This window comes from Pristiophorus japonicus, chromosome 4 (genome assembly GCF_044704955.1).
Source record: "Pristiophorus japonicus isolate sPriJap1 chromosome 4, sPriJap1.hap1, whole genome shotgun sequence".
NCBI classification, from domain to species: Eukaryota; Metazoa; Chordata; class Chondrichthyes; family Pristiophoridae; genus Pristiophorus; species Pristiophorus japonicus.
The window spans coordinates 299,124,272-299,143,964 of record NC_091980.1 but is presented as its reverse complement, the minus strand read 5'-3'; the positions used below and the strand labels follow the sequence as shown (position 1 = coordinate 299,143,964).

The 19,693-nt window shown below is 47.4% G+C and overlaps 1 pseudogene; it reads right to left on the bottom strand.

Annotated features, from left to right (window-relative positions):
- Window positions 1-9,094: 9,094 nt before the first annotated feature.
- On the bottom strand, window positions 9,095-9,213 carry LOC139263668 (5S ribosomal RNA; annotated as a pseudogene).
- Between the last annotated feature and the right edge of the window lie 10,480 nt (window positions 9,214-19,693).

Sequence of the window (19,693 nt, the reverse complement as noted above, 5' to 3'; positions counted from 1 at the left end):
TATTGCGATGTACAAGGTATCACAATTGAGTGGGACAGGCTCGATGGACCAGAGGGTGTTTACCTGTCCGTCATTGTTCATATGAACCACTGCAGGGACACCTCCAGCAGCCATGCAGCATAGGGCGGGCAACAACCAGTGACAGCAGCACTCAGCTGTGACCGGAAACAGTTGGCAGCTGTGACCGGAAACAGTTGAGTTGGTGCCACCAAGTAGCATAGTTGGCTACCCATTTGCAACACCTTCCACTACAGAGTCAACTGTTGGACTGCTCCATTATTTGCAATGAGGGCTGCTGTCATCACCCCTCTCCTCAAAAAAACAACCCTTGACCCCACTTTGCTTGCTAGCTATCGGCCCATCTCCAGCCTCCCTTTCGTGTCCAAAGTACTTGAACGTGTTCTCGCCTCCCAAATCCGTGACCATCTTTCCATGAATTCAATATTTGAATCCCTTCAATCTGGCTTTCGTCCCTGCCACAGCACCGATGGAGTTAGATGAAGTCCTTACTACTAGGGGAATCAAGGGGTATGGTGAGAAAGCAGGAATGGGGTACTGAAGTTGCATGTTCAGCCATGAACTCATTGAATGGCGGTGCAGGCTAGAAGGGCCGAATGGCCTACTCCTGCACCTATTTTCTATGTTTCTATGAAACGGCTCTCATCAAAGTCACAAATGACATCCTTTGTGACTGTGACAAAGGTAAACTATCACTCCTCGTCCTTCTGGACCTGTCTGTAGCCTTTGACACAGTTGACCACTCCATCCTCCTCCAACGCCTCTCCACCAACTTCCAGCTGGGTGGGACTGCACTCGCCTGGTTCCATTCCTATCTATCTAATCCTAGCCAGAAAATCTCCAGCAATGGCTTCTCTTCCCACTCCCGCATCGTTACCTCTGGTGTCCCCCAAGGATCTGTCCTTGGTCCCCTCCTATTTCTCATCTATATGCTGCCCCTTGGCGATATCATCCGAAAACACGGAGTCAGTTTCCACATGTACGCTAACGACACCCAGCTCTACCTCTCCACCACTTCTCTCGACCCCTGCTTGGTATCTAAATTGTCCGACTGCTTGTCCGACATCCAGTACTGGATGAGCAGAAAAATCCTCCAATTAAATATTGGAAGACCGAAGCCATTAGCTTTGATCCCCGCCACAAACTGCGTTTCCTAACCACTGACTCCATCCCTCTCCCTAGCATCAATCCGAGGGTGAACAAGACTGTTTGTAACCTCGGTGTTAATGAGTTTCCAGCCACATATCCGCGGCATAACTAAAACACCTTTTTCCACCTCCATAACTTTGCCCGCCTCCGTCCCTGCCTCAGCTCTTCTGCGGCTGAAACCCTCATCCATGCCTTTGTTACCTCTAGACTTGACTACTCCATCTCACTCCTGGCCAGCCTCCCACATTCCACACTATGTAAACTTGAGGTCATCCAAAACTCAGCAGCCTGTGTACTAACCCGCATCAAGTCACGATCACCCATCACCCATCTGCTTTCTGACCTATATTGGCTCCCAGTTAAACAATGCCTCGATTTCAAAATTCTCATCTTTGTTTACAAATCACTCCATGGACTTGCCCCTCCATATCTCTGTAATCTTTTTCAGCCTCACAACCCCACAAGATGTCTGTGCTCCTCAAATTCTGTCCTCTTGAACATCCCTCATTATAACTGCTCAACCATCGGTGGCCGTGCCTTCAGCTGTTTGGACCCTAAGCTCTGGAACTCTCTCCCTAAACCTCTACACCTCTCTACATCTCTTTCCTCCTTTAAGACGCTCCTTAAAACCTATCACTTTCAACAAGCTTTTGATTGTCTGCCTTAATTTCTTCGGTGGCTCAGTGTCAAATTTATCTGTTTGTCTGTAACACTGTTGTGAAGCGTCTTGGGATGTTTTATCACGTTAAAGGTGCTATATAAATAAAACTTACTATAACTTATTATATCTGCACCGTGGGTTACTATGCCCCTTCAGCTTTGCCTGTCACGTCTTAGTCTCCTTTGCCTTTTAGTCTTTAAAAAAATAAATATTCTGAGGGTATGGGCATTGCTGGCAAGGCCGGCATTTATTGCCCATCCCTAGTTGCCCTGAGAAGGTGGTGGTAGGCTGCCTTCGTGAATCGCTGCAGTCCGTGTGGTACTCTTTGTAGCAGTTTGACCTAACGGAATGTCTTGCTAGGCTACTTCAGAGGGCAGTTTAGAGTCAACAATCTTGGTGTGGTACTGGGAGGGGTGGTCACATAAAGGCCAGACCGGGCAAAGACGGCAGATTTCCGACCCTGAAGGCCATCAGTGCAGCGGGGAGGTTTTTTTTTACTGAATCTGATTCATTCTTGTACATTTTTAAAAATGTAGTTCTAATTCTTAAATTGCCGCGGTGGGATTTGAACTCACGTTCTCTGGATTATTATTGTCGACCTTTGGGCTAGATTTTCCCCTTCATTTTCGGCGGTTTTCTCGGCGATACAGCTGTTTGTTGATGAAAAACCGTCCGGCGAAAGTTTCCTCTTTATTTTTTAAAGAGTTCCGCTCCCATTTTGAAAATACCGTCTGGGAGCAAACCGCCCACAAAACCGCCAGGATATGAGTTTTTCCTCAACGGGGACCCATATTCACTGCCGAGGAACCCACCCACGAAAAGCTGCCTGAAACAGGGCGGTAGGTGAGTACCCTGCAAAGAAAGATAAGTTAAAAGTTTTTTAATTATTATTTTTAAAATTCTAAAACAGCGATTACGTTAAAAAGTAATAGTTAAAAAGTTTTCTAACTTTTTATTTTTTGTTTAAGTGAAACATTTTTTTTTAGTTTTCCCCGCTCCCTCGGCCCAATCGCAGCCTCGGATTAAATTTTAAGGGCCCAATTTTGGCCAACCCGTTTTTCTTTTGCCGTACTTGCCCTTTAGGCGCCGTTTTTGTGCGCTGGAAACGGCGCTAGAAAAAAATGGCCCCATCTTGGCCGTTCTGAAAAGTCTGGAGTGCCCTGGCGCGGTGCAGATTAAACAGTTGGGGGTGTGGGGGGGGGGGGGGGGCGCGGAGCTACAGCCCTGCACCGAAATCAGTGCCGGCTGCGTCACGCATGCGCAGTGGTGTCGGGTCCGGTGTTCGCGCATGCGCAGCAGCGCCGAAACTTGCAGCAGTGTCCTGCCTGTGTTGCTGTTTGTATGCAAATTAAGATGCCGCGTTCGGTCGCCCCCCCCCCCCACCTCACCGCCCCCCCGATATGAAGGCCAGCTAGCAACTCTCTTTCTCTCTCCCCTCCTCTCCCCCCCCCCTCCCCCCCGCCCCACCGATGCCGCGTTCGGTCGCTCTGCTTCGCACGCCCCCCCCCCCCCCCAGCCCTGGCCGATGGGCTTGCCAGTGTGTGCCGAGCCCAGCCAGCCCAGCCTCTCCTCCCCCTCCCCCTCCCCCTCCCTTCAGCCTCCCGATGCGTCTTTTCCGGCCGCCCCTTTCCCAGGCCGAATGGCTTCCTGTGCAGGCCGGCCCGCTGCCTTCCCCGGCCAAGTTCAAGTCAAGGTAAGATTTACGACAATTCTTTATTTGTTAATCAATTGTTTACCTGAGTTCTTTATTTTTAATGAGTTATTTAAACTTTTATTTGCAATGTTTGGTACTTGGGTGCAAGTCCTTACTTACTTACTTGCGCCAATTTCTTAATTGCCCGTTCAGTTTAAGATAGGATTTGATGCAGTTCTTTTACTTGTTACTTTAATTATTCACTTCACTTCTTTATTTGTTATTGAATTGTTATTACTGCTTGTGCTTTCTTTGGTGCTTGGTGGTGCTTGAAATGTTGTTTAGGTGCAGGGTTCCTTCCATTTTTTAATGTGTTATTTATTGATTGTTTATTATTTTGGTCTTGGTGCTTTAAGTGCAGGGTTCCTTCTATTTTTTTATGTGTTATTTATTGATTGTTTATTACTTTGGTCTTGGTGCTTTAGGTGCAGGGTTTCTTCTATTTTATTTGTTAATTAATTGCTTATTACTTTTTGTGCTTTGTTCGGTGCTTTGTTTGGTGCTTTAAATGTAGTTACTTGCGGCAATTCCTTAACTGTAAGTAAGATCTTTCTGTGCGGACAAACGTGGACACATACGCTGCCCTAAGTTAGTTTAGTACAACTCTTTTCTGGCCAAATTGGCATAAATGGTGTAAGTGGCTGGGAATTCCCCCTTTTGAAAAAAAAACTGACCGAACAAAAAACCTAACTAACTCACTTACACTCGCGCAAATTAAATGGCTATATTTGCAACTTAAAAGATACACCAGAAAAATCAAGTTTCACCCAAAAAAACGGTGCAACTCATGGGGAAATTTGGGCCCTAAGTACTTACCGTCCATTCTAGTAAGAACCGCCCGTTTCACTTAATTTCGCCTTTAACCACCGAGAAACCGCCAAGAATACTGGCACAAGATCGATTTTCCCGGCGGGCGATATTTTTTACCTTTATTATGGAAATTTTCACCAGCGTTAGTTGCAGAATGTTAGCGGTGTTTCTGGACGGCAATCGGGCGATGAGGGGCTTTAGGGAAAGTCTAGCCCATAGATTACCAGTCCAGTAAGATAACCATTACACTACCCCTTGTTAAAGGCTGCTCATTAGTTGAGATGCCTCCTGTGCTTTTGCCTTCAACGTTCCCACACCACCACCCCACCCCACACCTGCTCTTTCCCAATAGCCACACAAATTGTTCCTCTTCGAGTACTTGTCAAATTCCCTTTTGAAAGTTACTATTAATCTGCTTCCACCAGCTTTTCAGACAGTGTATTCCAGATCATAATGCTGTATAAAAAAAAAAATGTCCTCATCACCCCTCTGGTTCTTTTGCCAATCATCTCATGTGAAAAAGGAACAGCATGTGAAAAAGGAGTGGCAGTAATCATGGGGGATTTTAACCTACATATCGATTGGTCAAATCAAATCGCACGGGGTAGCCTGGAGGAGGAATTCATAGAATGCATACGGGATTGTTTCTTAGAACAGTATGTTACAGAACCTACAAGGGAGCAAGCTATCTTAGATCTGGTCCTGTGTAATGAGACAAGAATAATAAACGATCTCGTAGTAAAAGATACTCTCGGAATGAGTGATCACAGTATGGTTGAATTTGTAATACAGATTGAGGGTGAGGAAGTAGCTCTCAAATGAGCGTACTGTGCTTAAACAAAGGGGACTATTGTGGGATGAGGGCAGAGTTGGCTAAAGTAGACTCGAAACACAGACTAAACGGTGGCACAATTGAGGAACAGTGGAGGACTTTTAAGGAGCTCTTTCATAGTGCTCAACAAAATATATTCCAGTGAAAAAGAAGGGTAGTAAGAGAAGGGATAACCAGCCGTGGATAACCAAGGAAATAAAGGAGAGTATCAAATTAAAAACCAATGCGTATAAGGTGGCCAAGGTTAGTGGGAAACTAGAAGATTGGGAAAATTTTAAACGACAGCAAAGAATGACTAAGAAAGCAATAAAGAAAGGAAAGATAGATTACGAAGGTAAACTTGCGCAAAATATGAAAACGGATAGTAAAAGCTTTTACAGATATATAAAACGGAAAAGAGAGACTAAAGTAAATGTTGGTCCCTTAGAAGATGAGAAGGGGGATTTAATAATGGGAAATGTGGAAATGGCTGAGACCTTAAACAATTATTTTGCTTCGGTCTTCACAGTGGAAGACACAAAAACCATGCCAAAAATTGCTGGTTACGGGAATGTGGGAAGGGAGGACCTTGAGACAATCACTATCACTAGGGGGATAGTACTGGACAGGCTAATGGGACTGAAGGTAGACAAGTCCCCTGGTCCTGATGAAATGCATCCCAGGGTATTAAAAGAGATGGCGGAAGTTAAAGCAGATGCATTCGTTATAATCTACCAAAATTCTCTAGACTCTGGGGAGGTACCAGCGGATTGGAAAGGAGCTAATGTAATGCCTCTGTTTAAAAAAGGGGGCAGACAAAAGGCAGGTAACTATAGGTCGGTTAGTTTAACATTTGTAGTGGGGCAAATGCTTGAAACTATCATTAAGGAAGAAATAGCGGGACATCTAGATAGGAATAGTGCAATCAAGCAGACGCAGCATGGATTCATGAAGGGGAAATCATGTTTAACTAATTTACTGGAATTCTTTGAGGATATAACGAGCATGGTGGATAGAGGTGTACCGATGGATGTGGTGTATTTAGATTTTCAAAAGGCATTCGATAAGGTGCCATACAAAAGGTTACTGCAGAAGATAAAGGTAAGCGGAGTCAGAGGAAATGTATTAGCATGAATAGAGAATTGGCTGGCTAACAGAAAGCAGAGAGCCGGGATAAATGGGTCCTTTTCGAATTGGAAATCGGTGGTTAGTGGTGTGCCACAGGGATTGGTGCTGGGACCACAACTGTTTACAATATACATAGATAACCTGGAAGAGGGGACAGAGTGTAGTATAACAAAATTTGCAGATGACACTAAGATTAGTGGGAAAGCGGGTTGTGTAGAGGACACAGAGAGGCTGCAAAGAGATTTAGATAGGTTAAGCGAATGGGCTAAGGTTTGGCAGATGGAATACAATGTCGGAAAGTGTGAGGTCATCCACCTTGGGAAAAAAAACATTAAAAGGGAATATTATTTGAATGGGGAGAAATTACAACATGCTGCGGTGCAGAGGGACCTGGGGGTCCTTGTGCATGAAACTCTTTTTGGGAGTAAACAAAAAACATTAAACCGTGCCCCCCCGATCTGGGGGAAACACCAAACATTTACAGGCCCTTTTATTTTTTTGTGGTTTTTTTTTTGGCACAAAAACATATTTTTTCTCCAAGTGCCCCCTATAAAAGGGGAGGGGGACACTAAAAGCACCAGCAATTAAAACAAATTAAACTTTAAAACGTAAAATCAAATTAAAATTTGGTTGCCGGGCATGATGATGCACTCCAGTCCCTCCGGTGCCCACCTCTCGCGGAAGGCCGCGAGCATACCGTTGGACACCACGTGCTCCATCTCCAAGGACACCCTGGACCGGATGTAAGAGCGGAAGAGAGGCAGGCAGTCAGGTTGAACGACCCCTTCGACCGCCCGCTGCCTGGACCGGCTGATGGCATCCTTGGCCGTGCCCAGGAGCAGTCCTACGAGGAGGCCCTCGGACCTACCCGCTCCCCTCCGCACAGGGTGCCCAAAGATCAGGAGAGAAGTGCAGCCAGAATTTCAGGAGCAGCCCCTTTAGATAATGAAACAGGGGCTGCAACCTCGTGCACTCAATAAAAACATGGAACACGGACTCCTCCAGACCGCAGAAATTGCAGGTGGCCTGGGAGTCCGTGAACCGGCTTAAAAATTTGTTGCACGGCACTGCTCCGTGCACCACCCTCCAGGCCAAGTCCCCAATGAATAGTGGGAGGACTCCCGCATAGAGTGCCCTCCATCGGGGACCCCCGCCTCCTCCGGATGGCAAGATGGTACGCCATGGCGTGTCCGGACGGCCGGCGAGGATGGCAAAGTTGAGAGTGTGCAGGAGCAGCCCGTACAGGAAACCCCTCCGCGCAGAACTGAAAGGCACAGAGGGGATTTCCTCGAGGCGGCTCAAGTTGTGAGGCGCCGGCCCCCGAGGGAGGTTCCGGGGTTTGGCGCCGATGAGGAATTCCGTCCGTTCGGGGGTCAGTTCGGACGGGATCTCCCCACGTGCTTGAGCCTCCTCGATGCACCTAACAGAGTCGGGGCCCAGAGCTCTTTTTAGCGACTCGATGGCATCGGCCGCGTGGCGGACGTTGGCAGAATTTAGGCGCCGTGCCAGCGTGTCTGGCGCCATCCAGCCCGCTCCTCCGCCATCGAGCAGGTCCCTGACCCTGGTCACCTCACCAGCCACAGCCCTCTCGTCCGACCGCCACCTAAAACCTTGGTCGTGGAGGTACGGATTCCCGAGCAGCGGCTCCTGCAGGACGGCCACCACTCCAGCTGGTGGAGAGCTGCGCTTGGTGGAAACTTTGTTCCAGACCCTGATGAGTTCCTTGTAAAAGACAGGCAGCTCCCGGAGGGCGGTCCTGACGCCCCCCACACTCACAAACAGGAGCTGCGTGTCGTAATTGAGGCCGTGCTGCTGGCGGAAGAAATACGTCGCCAGAGCACGCCACCTAGGAGGGGGCTCGACGTAAAGGTATCTCTGCAGGGTCTGAAGACGGAAAGTCGCGAGCTGGGTGCTGACGCACACCAACGACTGACTGCCCTCCCCAAGCGGGAGTCTCAAGACCGCCGCAGAGACCCAGTGCTTCCTGTTGTTCCAGAAGAAGTCCACCAGCTTCTTCTGTATCTTGGCGACAAACGCAGGGGGAGGGGTCAAAGTGACCAGCCGGTACCACAACATGGCGGCCACCAGCTGGTTTATGACTAGCGCTCGACCCCTGTAGGACAGCACTCGGAGCAGTCCTGTCCAGCGCCCTAGGCGAGCGACGGCCTTGGCCTCCAGCTCCTGCCAGTTCGCCGGCCAGGCTTCCTCGTCGGGGCTAAGGTAGACTCCCAGATAGAGGAGATGGGTCGTGCTCCAGGCAAAAGGCCTGAGCTCCTCCGGCAGGGAGTCCACCCGCCACTGACCCACCAGGAGTCCGGAACATTTTTCCCAGTTGATTCTGGCGGAGGACGCGGCCGAGTAAATCTCCTGGCACTCACGCATCCTCCGCAGGTCAGCGGGATTCTCTACCGTGAGGAGCACGTCATCGGCGTAAGCCAAGAGGACGACCTCCACGCCCGGCCCTTGCAGAGCCAGTCCCGTCAACCTCGTCCGCAGGAGGCGCAGGAAAGGCTCCACGCAGACGGCGTATAACTGGCCGGACATGGGGCATCCCTGGTGCACCCCTCTCCCAAAGCGAAGGGGCGCCGTCAAGGACCCGTTAACCTTAATCAGACACTCCGCGGCGGCGTACAAAAGTCGGATCCGGGCGACGAAATGCGTCCCGAACCCGAAAGCGCGCAGAGTTCCGAGCAGATAGTCGTGATCCACCCTGTCGAACGCCTTCTCTTGATCGAGGGATAGGAAGGCGACCGACAGACCAGCCTCCTGGGAATAATGGATGAGGTCCCGGACCAGATGGATGTTATTGTGGATTGTCCGGCAAAGCCTACTGCACCTGGTATTCCCAGGCAGTCTCCCATCCAAGTACTAACCAGGCCTCAGTCTGCTTGGTTTCCGAGATCAGACTAGATCGGGCATTTTCAGGCTAGTGTGGCCGTAGGCTCCTTGTGCATGAATCCCAAAAGGTTAGTTTGCAGGTGCAGCAGGTAATCAGGAAGGCGAATGGAATGTTGGCCTTCATTGCGAGAGAGATGGAGTACAAAAGCAGCGAGGTCCTTCTGCAACTGTATAGGGTATTGGTGAGGCTGCACCTGGAGCACTGCGTGCAGTTTTGATCACCTTACTTAAGGAAGGATATACTAGCTTTGGAGGGGGTACTGAGACGATTCACTAGGCTGATTCCGGAGATGAGGGGGTTACCTTATGATGAGAGATTGAGTAGACTGGGTCTTTATTCGTTGGAGTTCAGAAGGATGAGGGGTGATCTTATAGAAACATTTAAAATAATGAAAGGGATAGACAAGATAGAGACAGAGAGGTTGTTTCCACTGGTCGGGGAGACTAGAACTAGGGGGCACAGCCTCAAAATACGGGGGAGCCAATTTAAAACCGAGTTGAGAAGGAATTTCTTCTCCCAGAAGGTTGTGAATCTGTGGAATTCTCTGCCCAAGGAAGCAGTTGAGGCTAGCTCATTGAATGCATTCAAGTCACAGATAGATAGTTTTTTAACCAATAAGGGAATTAAGGGTTACGTGGAGCGGGCGGGTAAGTGGAGCTGAGTCTACGGCCAGATCAGCCATGATCTTGTTGAATGGTGGAGCAGGCTCGAGGGGCTAGATGACCTACTCCTGTTCCTAATTCTTATGTTCTCAACCAAATATTCAACAGGGGTCACCCCACTTTAACCGCCTCACTGCCCGCCCCACCGGCCAGGTAACGGGGGGGGCGCAGAAGTTAATTGTTGTTCCCCCAGAGATAAGCTGGCAACACAGACCCGGGAGTGAACCTGGCAGAGTCTGGATCTATTTAACCTTAACCCTAAACACACTGCTCAGCACATTTATCAACAGGAGGGGAAGACAATCGAAACAACTTTTGGATAAAATCTATAATGAAATTAAATAAATTAAATGAAAATCTTCTGCGACTGACATTACAGGTGGAACTGAGAAGTTAATCATAGTCTGGTTCACAAGGAGGGGGAAAGACAAGGGATTTATATATGTAAGATTCTCGAAAAGCAGCCAGATAAAAACCAATTTCACACTGTGACAGCTGCCTGAAAGACCATTAATAACGTTGATATTTGAAACACGCTTCAGTTGTTCATGGCTTATTTTTCCTCCGTGCCTCTCACACATGTGTGCATGTGCGATCATTTACCTATCTCCAAGGCTGTACAAATTCATACAGTCCTGCTGTGAAAACAATTGCTTACATATTTTATACAAATCAGTGGAAGTGGCACGTATGTATTTATAGCAGTATACATTCACTCTGATTTTTGCAAGTCCAAAATTTGCCAGCTGGGAGCAGTGGCAACAAGGTCCCGGGAGGCTGCCATTCCTGAGTTGTTTGGGGCAAACACCATGTCATCATTTAGGCATGTTTCCTGCACGTGGAAAAGCCTCTGCACGCCGGATGGAGGGAAGATGTAAATTTGGGCAAGTCCGCAGCTCTTAAAGGACCGCTGCTCACCTTAGAATTGGAGTTAACACTATTGAAGGGGCATAGCAGCTAGTTGGAGATTGAGCATTGTTGCAAAGTCCAAATGTGTCCAATGATGCCGAAGAAGAAGAAAAAATAAAGACTTGCATTTATATAGCGCCTTTCACAACCACCGGACGTCCCATAGCACTTTTCAGCCATTTGAAGTGTAGTCACTGTTGTAATGTAGGAAACCCGTCTGCCAATTTGCACACAGCAAGCTCCCACAAACAGTAATGTGATAATGACCAGATAATCTATTTAGTGATGTTGATTGGGGAAGATTCCAGCATTGAGTGCCCAATTCCTTGGAGGTGTGGGAGCAGGTGAGGGTGGGCATGGCGGGCGGGGGGGAGTGGACCTCTTTGGAGCTAAAGTCCACACACCTGTTAAGTCAGAGGTTCAAGCTGCATCACTTGAGATAGCAAAGCCAGTAAATGTAGTCTTCTTGGTCCGCTGTACTTGGGAGCACATGAGGAAGCTGTTTTCCAGCATCAGGAGCAGTGCCAAAGTCAATGTACCCACCTTTGTACGCTTGCTTACTCTTCCTCCTCAGAAGGGTGGCACCAGTGTCAATGTCACTGCACCCAATCAGAGAGATAGTGAGCAGGGACCAATCATCCCTTCTCACAACACTCCTTCATACAAGGGGAGTCAGAGGGACGGGTGCAGAAAGGCACAGTGATACCTTGCACATAGCAGTTCAAAGTTCAGCTCACAAAGAGTACAGCGAGCAGAAACTTGCCAGCTCATTTATAAAGTCCTGGGCCCCGGGAAGGAAGTGGTCAGGGCACAGGGGTGCTGCTTAGGATGCTCAGGTAATGCCCTTCATCTTTCTAAATATGTTCTACTTGCAGCTTGAAGACTGCACACAACCACAGAGAATTAACCAGTTCAGGTGCCCCATTTCGGTTCAGAATTTGTGGAATAGACTGAGGGCCACCCAACAAGTATTTTTCATTTATAATTGTCTTTATGGAGTCAACTTAGCTGATTAGTAGCATTCTTGCCTCTGAGTTGGAAGGTCCTGGGTTCAAGCCTCACTGCACGACATGACCACGTAATCTAGGCCGACACTTCAGCGTAGTACCGCGTGAGTGCTACTTTGACAGAAGTGCTGTCATTTGGATGAGATGCTTCACCAAGGTCCTGCCTGCCTGTTCAGGTGGACATAAAAGATTCCGTCACACTATTCGAAGATCACCAAAAACAAATTGACTGGCCATTTATCTCATCTGTGGGACCTATGTGTGTGCATAATGGCAGCCATGTTTGCCAGCATTACGTCATCCGGTCATAGGCAGTCCCTTGAAATCGAGTCCAATAGGGGAATTACAGTCTCTGTCACAGGTGGAACAGACAGTCGTTGAAGGAAAAGGTGGGTGGGGAGTCTGGTTTGCCGCACACTCCTTCCGCTGCCTGCGGTTGTTTTCTGCATGCTCTCAGCGACGAGACTCGAGGTGCTCAGCGCCCTCCCGGATGCTCTTCATCCACTTAGGGCGGTCTTAGGCCAGGGATTCCCAGGTGTCAGTGGGGATGTTGCATTTTATCAAGAAGGCTTTGAGGGTGTTCTTGAAATGTTTCCTCTGCCCACCTGGGGCTCGCTTACCGTGTAGGGGTTCCGAGTAGAGCGCTTGCTTTGGGAGTCTTGTGTTTGACATGCGAACAATGTGGCACGCCCAACGGAGCTGGTCGAGTGTGGTCAGTGCCTCGATGCTGGGGATGTTGGCCTGATCGAGAACACTGACATTGGTGAGTCTGTCCTCCCAGGGATTTGCAGGATCTTGCGGAGACATCATTGGTGGTATTTCTCCAGTGATTTGAGGTGTCTACTGTATTACAACAGTGCCTTCAAAAATAATTAATTGGCTCTGAAGAGCTTTAGGACATCCTTGGGGACATAAAACACACGATATAAATGTAAGTTCATGCTTTCTCTCCCACTTTCACTTAATCCTCCCCACTGGGGCTAAATTTGCTCAAGAGCTGCATGATGAACAAGATGTCTTGTGATTATACCTCTCTTTGAAGGCATGGACTTGTAAATTTCCTTCCTTTTCAATGGGACCACGTGTCACGACATGAAGAGAGAAGTTCGCCCAATGTTCTGCTTTGATTCCCGTTGCTTGGTGTTAACACACTGGGTTCTAAGCAGTCTCAAAGCCAGTAACATTGGCCGTGATTGTGCACTGTCATCTCAGTCGATTGATTGCTGCTTCCTCCCAGTCATCTATTGATATTTTCAAAGCTTCAGTATTGCCTTCAGAACATGTCTGTGACTGCCAGGAATGCCAGAGAATGTCTCACTTTCGTCCCCGTCATCTGCAGGCTGGTCACGTTGGTCTGGGTGAATCGTTTAATCTTTTAAGTAAATTTACAATCAGTGATCTAAGATGGTGTATGTGAATCTTTGATCGAGGACTTTCAAGCCTGACATAGTCATACTCACAGATTCATACCTTCCAGCCAATGCCCCAGACTCCTCCATCACTACTATGATGCTATGATTCTATGGCGCGGGGCGTGGGACTAGCTGAAGTGCTCTTGCAGAGACCCAGCTCGGGCTCGACGGGCCAAATGGCCTCCTTGTGTGCTGTAACCATTCTATGGTTCTACTATCCCAGGGTATGTCCTGTCCCACTGGCAGGGCGGACCCACCAAAGGAGACGACACAGTGGTTTACAGTCGGGAGGGAGTGGCCCTGGGAGTCCTGACCATTGACTTCTAACCCCATGAAGTCTCAAGGCAACGGTCAAACATAGTCAAGGAAACCTCCTGTTGATTGCAAACAACCACCCTCCAACAGCTGATGAATCAATAATCATTAATGTTGAAACCACTTGGAAGAAGCACTGAGGGTAGCAAGGGAACAGAATGTACTCTGGGTGGGGGACTTCACCAAGAGTGGCTTGGTAGCACTACTACTGACCGAGCTGGCCGAGTTCTGAAGGACATACCTGTCAATCTGAGCCTGCGGCAGGTGGTGACAGAACCAACACGAAGGAAAAATCTACTCCTGACCTGACTTCATCCTCACCAATCTATCTGTCACAGACTCATCTGTCCATGACAGCATTGGTAGTAGTGACCACCCACAGTGATTGTGAAGATGAAGTCCCATCTTCACACTGAGTACACCCTCCATCATGTTGTATGGCACTACTACTGTGCTAAATGGGATAGATTCAGAACAAATCTAGCAGCTCAAAACTGGGCATCCATGAGGCTCTGTGGGCCATCACCAGCAGCAGAATTGTATTCCACCACAATCATGGCCCGGCATATCCCTCACTCTACCATTACCATCAAGCCAGGGAACCAACTCTGGTTCAATGAGGAGTGTAGAAGAGCATGCCAGGAGTAGTACAAGGCTTACCTAAAAATGAGGTGCCAACCTGGGGAAGCTGCAACTCAGGACTACATGCATGCTAAACAATGGAAGTAAGCATGCTATAGACAGAGCTAATCAATCCCACAACCAACGGATCAGATCAAAGCTCTGCAGTCCTGCCACATCCAGTCGTGAATGGTGGTGGACAATTAAACAACTAACAGGAGGAGGAGGCCCCATGAATATCCCCATCCTCAGTGATGGCGGAGCCCAGCACGCGAGTGCAAAAGACAAGGCTGAAGCGTTTGCAACCATCTACAACCAGAAGTGCCGAGTGGATGATCCATATCAGCCTCCTCCTGAGGTTCCCACCATCACAGAAGCCAGTCTTCAGCCAATTCGACTCACTCCACGTGATATCAAGAAATGACTGAGCGCACTGGATACAGCAAAGGCTATGGGCCCCGACAACATCCCGGCTGTAGTACTGAAGACTTGTGCTCGAGAACTAGCCGCGCCTCTAGCCGCGCCTCTAGCCAAGCTGCAACATTGGCATCTATACAACAATGTGGAAAATTGCCCAGGTATGTCCCGTCCACAAAAAGCAGGACAAATCCAATCTGGTCATAACGTGGAACAAAGAAATGGCGGACCAATTGAACAAGTACTTTGGTTCGGTATTCACGAAGGAGGACACAAACAACCTTCCGGTTATAAAAGGGCTCGGAGGGTCTAGTCAGGAGGAGGAACTGAGGGAAATCCTTATTAGCCGGGAAATTGTGTTGGGGAAATTGATGGGATTGAAGGCCGATAAATCCCCAGGGCCTGATTGACTGCATCCCAGAGTACTTAAGGAGGTGGCCTTGGAAATAGTGGATGCATTGACAGTCATTTTCCAACATTCCATTGACTCTGGATCAGTTCCTATAGAGTGGAGGGTAGCCAATGTAACCCCACTTTTTAAAAAAGGAGGGAGAGAGAAAACAGGGAATTATAGACCGGTCAGCCTGACATCGGTAGTGGGTAAAATGATGGAATCAATTATTAAGGATGTCATAGCAGTGCATTTGGAAAGAGGTGACATGATAGGTCCAAGTCAGCATGGATTTGTGAAAGGGAAATCATGCTTGACAAATCTTCTGGAATTTTTTGAGGATGTTTCCAGTAGAGTGGACAAGGGAGAACCAGTTGATGTGGTATATTTGGACTTTCAGAAGGCGTTCGACAAGGTCCCACACAAGAGATTGATGTGCAAAGATTGGGGGTAGTGTGCTGACATGGATTGAGAACTGGTTGTCAGACAGGAAGCAAAGAGTAGGAGTAAATGGGTACTTTTCAGAATGGCAGGCAGTGACTAGTGGGGTACCGCAAGGTTCTGTGCTGGGGCCCCAGCTGTTTACACTGTACATTAATGATTTAGATGAGGGGATTAAATGTAGTATCTCCAAATTTGCGGATGACACTAAGTTGGGTGGCAGTGTGAGCTGCAAGGAGGATGCTGTGAGGCTGCAGAGCGACTTGGATAGGTTAGGTGAGTGGGCAAATGCATGACAGATGAAGTATAATGTGGATAAATGTGAGGTTATCCACTTTGGTGGTAAAAACAGAGAGACAGACTATTATCTGAATGGTGACAGATTAGGAAAAGGGGAGGTGCAAAGAGACCTGGGTGTCATGGTACATCAGTCATTGAAGGTTGGCATGCAGGTGCAGCAGGCGGTTAAGAAAGCAAATGGCATGTTGGCCTTCATAGCAAGGGGATTTGAGTACAGGGGCAGGGAGGTGTTGCTACAGTTGTACAGGGCATTGGTGAGGCCACACCTGGAGTATTGTGTTCAGTTTTGGTCTCCTAACCTGAGGAAGGACATTCTTGCTATTGAGGGAGTGCAGCGAAGGTTCACCAGACTGATTCCCGGGATGGCGGGACTGACCTATCAAGAAAGACTGGATCAAATGGGCTTGTATTCACTGGAGTTCAGAAGAATGAGAGGGGACTTCATAGAAACATTTAAAATTCTGACGGGGTTAGACAGGTTAGATGCAGGAAGAATGTTCCCAATGTTGGGGAAGTCCAGAACCAGAGGTCACAGTCTAAGGATAAGGGGTAAGCCATTTAGGACCGAGATGCGGAGGAACTTCTTCACCCAGAGAGTGGTGAACCTGTGGAATTCTCTACCACAGAAAGTTGTTGAGGCAAATTCACTAAATATATTCAAAAAGGAGTTAGATGAGGTCCTTACTACTAGGGGGATCAAGGGGTATGGCGAGAAAACAGGAATGGGGTACTAAAGTTGAATGTTCAGCCATGAACTCATTGAATGGCGGTGCAGGCTAGAAGGGCCGAATGGCCTTCTCCTGCACCTATTTTCTATGTTTCTATGTTTCTATGGCCAATTACAGTCCTATCAGTCTACTCTCAATCATCAGCAAAGGGATAGAAATGCAGCAAGACCTGGGCGACATTTAGGCTTGGGCTGATAAGTGGTAAATAACATTCACACCACACGAGTGCCAGATAATGACTATCTCCAACAAGAGAGAATCTAGCCACCTGTGCTTGACATTCAAAGGCATTACCATTACCAAATCCCCCATCAGCAACATCCTGGGGTCACCATTGACCAGAAACTTAACTGGACCAGCCACATAAATACTGTGGCTATAAGAGCAGGTCAGAGGCTGATTATTCTGTGGCAAGTGACTCACCCTCGTTACTCCCCAAAACCTTTCCACCGTCTGCAAGGCACAAGTCAGGAGTATGATGGAATACTCTCCACTTGCCTGGATGAGTGCGGCTCCAAAAATACTCAAAGCAGCCCATTGAATGGATGAGGGTTTCAACAGCAGAAGAGCTGAGGCAGGGGCGGAGGCAGGCAATGTTACGGAGTTGGAAAAAGGTGCATTTAGTATAACGGTGGACTGAATCAAAATTGCCTGTTTTACACAATCGGCCAAAATCGAAATTATCCCCCTGTGAAAGTACAAATAATCCATGTCGTAATGATGATTGAGTTATGTTTTTTTTTGCCATTTTAAATGCATGAATGAATGGCATCCCAGCAGTAGCTGCCTGCAACGTTGTAGATGCATTATTTACACCACCTTTTCTAGCCCATCTTTACCTTCCCAAAAGCAGACTCTCTTGCAATCCCCATCTCAAAATTTTGTCCCACGGGATCCCCACCCAGCAAAAAAAACCTCACATAACTGTCGAACATAGTGCTTAAAATCTTTTAACTGCGGACATAACGCCAGCAAATGGGACAGCGTCTCATCCCGCATCCCACACACCGGGCAAGTTGCCATCTCCACTCGCCCAATCTTACCGAAAATCGTCACGGTAAAAATCCAGTTATGAGCCAATTTGAAATCCAGTTCTAACCACTCTGGACATTTAAAAATCCTCCAATTCCCTTCTAAATCCTATTAAAATCCAGCTGTGGGTATATACTCTGCCAAAACTCTTGACCAGCAGTTGTCTTGAATCGCCATTCTCTAAATACCCCATAAAATTCTGGAGTATTGTAGCTGTCAACTTGGACCAACTCCTCCCCTTTCTCCAGCAGAAAGCTTGGAAAAGCATGTTACCTCCTCTGGAGATTTGCGCATTCATTTCTTCCATTCAATCCTGTGGGATTGCCCTCACAATCTTCTCATACATGATCATAATTGCTTTTTTCTCTTCCTCCTGATCCTCCTCCAAAACCATATCCCTCACTATTGCTTCCGGCAACCAACCTGGAATTACCTCATATAATACATCTTTCACATATCTAATATAAAAGCTTGATTAAATAATACCTCTCCTTCAATGTTGGCCCACCTGTTCAAAATAAAGGGAGACAGTTCAGAGAAGGTTCACTCGGTTGATTCCGGAGATGAAGGGATCTAAAGAAAGATTGAGCAGGTTGTGGCTATACTCATTGGAGTTTAGAAGAATGAGAGGTGATCGTATTGAAACATATAAGATACTGACGGGGCTCGACAAGGTAGATGCAGAGAGGATATTTCCACTCGTGGGGAAACTAGAACTAGGATGCATAGTTTAAGAATAAGGGGTCGCCCATTTAAAACTGAGATGAGGAGAAATTTCTTCTCTGAGGGTTGTAAATCTGTGGAATTTTCTCTGTCCCAGAGAGCTGTGGAGGCTGGGTCATTGAATATATTTAAGGTGGAGATAGACAGATTTTTGAACGTTAAGAGAGAGAAGGGTTATGGGGAGCAGGCAGGGACGTGGAGCTGAGCCCGAGATCAGATCAGCCATGATCTTATTGAATGGTGGAGCAGGCTCAAGGGGCCAAATGGCCTCCTCCTGCTCCTATTTCTTATGTTCTTATGGGCTTTTCTAAAAATTCCTCAGCATCTTTGGGCATAAACTGCACACCTTTTAAAAGTCTCTACAACCCTCTTATAAAACCTAAGGGGTGGTTAAATCGATTTCAAAAACATATCATTATATTCCATATAAAATATCCCCTGTCCTCCCATCCCACTTAGTTTAAAAAAATGCTCAAAACAACTCTTCCAAAAACTTGTACTTGACCTCTGAAGAAATCTCTTCACCCATTTGATTCTAAAGGATTTTTTCTTCAAATCAACACCTGGGAAATGGAGTCCTCCCTGATTTTGCTGTCCAATGATAGTATTGTAAGCAACCAAAGCTGGTTTCCCTTCTCATAAAACCTCACACCCACCTCTTGGACTTTTCCTCCCACTCAGGAATATTCTCCACTGTCAATAAGTACCGTAGTTTAGATAGCAGGAGAGCTGATACCACTGTCGCTCTTCCTTGCTCTTTCAACCACCTTCTTTCCCACCTTCCCAAAATCTTTTTAATTTTCATAACCATCAGTTCCTAATTTAGTTGATCCACTTCATCCCTATCCTTCTTGCACCCCATATGCACCCCCACAACTTCCAAAACCTCCTTAAAGGGGCTTTCCTCCAATCATTCCACCCATCTCCTTCCCGCAACCAGGCATTGGGACTTACTATAATTCACTCTGGCACCTGAAGCTCTACAATACTCCTCCACTACTCCCATAGCTTTCCTCACTGATTCCCCATCTCTCAACGTTAAGATCGTGTCATCTGCATATTGGTGTATCACCGACACCTGCCCGGAACTGGGAACTGCAATCCCGACTACAACTTGTTCCTTTCGCATCATGTAACCTAATGGTTCTGCTACCAATATGTACAATAACGGGGACAGGGGACAACCCTGTCTCACTGACCTCTGTATCGGAAAATACTTGGATAAAAAACCATTACATTTAACACAGCTAAATATGTTTGAATATAAAATCCTTATCCACTCAATGAGATTTTTCCAGAAATCAAATGATTCCAAAACCGGCAATAAAAACTCACGAGAGAACCGATCAAAGGTTTTCTCTTGATCCATCTTTAGCACATAAGCTTCCCTCCCACTCTCTTCCATGAGCTCTATCGCATCTCGGATTGAGACCATAGAGTCAGCGATGTCCCGGCCTACGATTCCTTAGGATTGAGAGGGTGAAAATATCTGCGGCATCACCTCCTTCATACGATTTGCCATAACCCTCGCTAAGATCTTATAATCCACATTTAACACTGTGATGG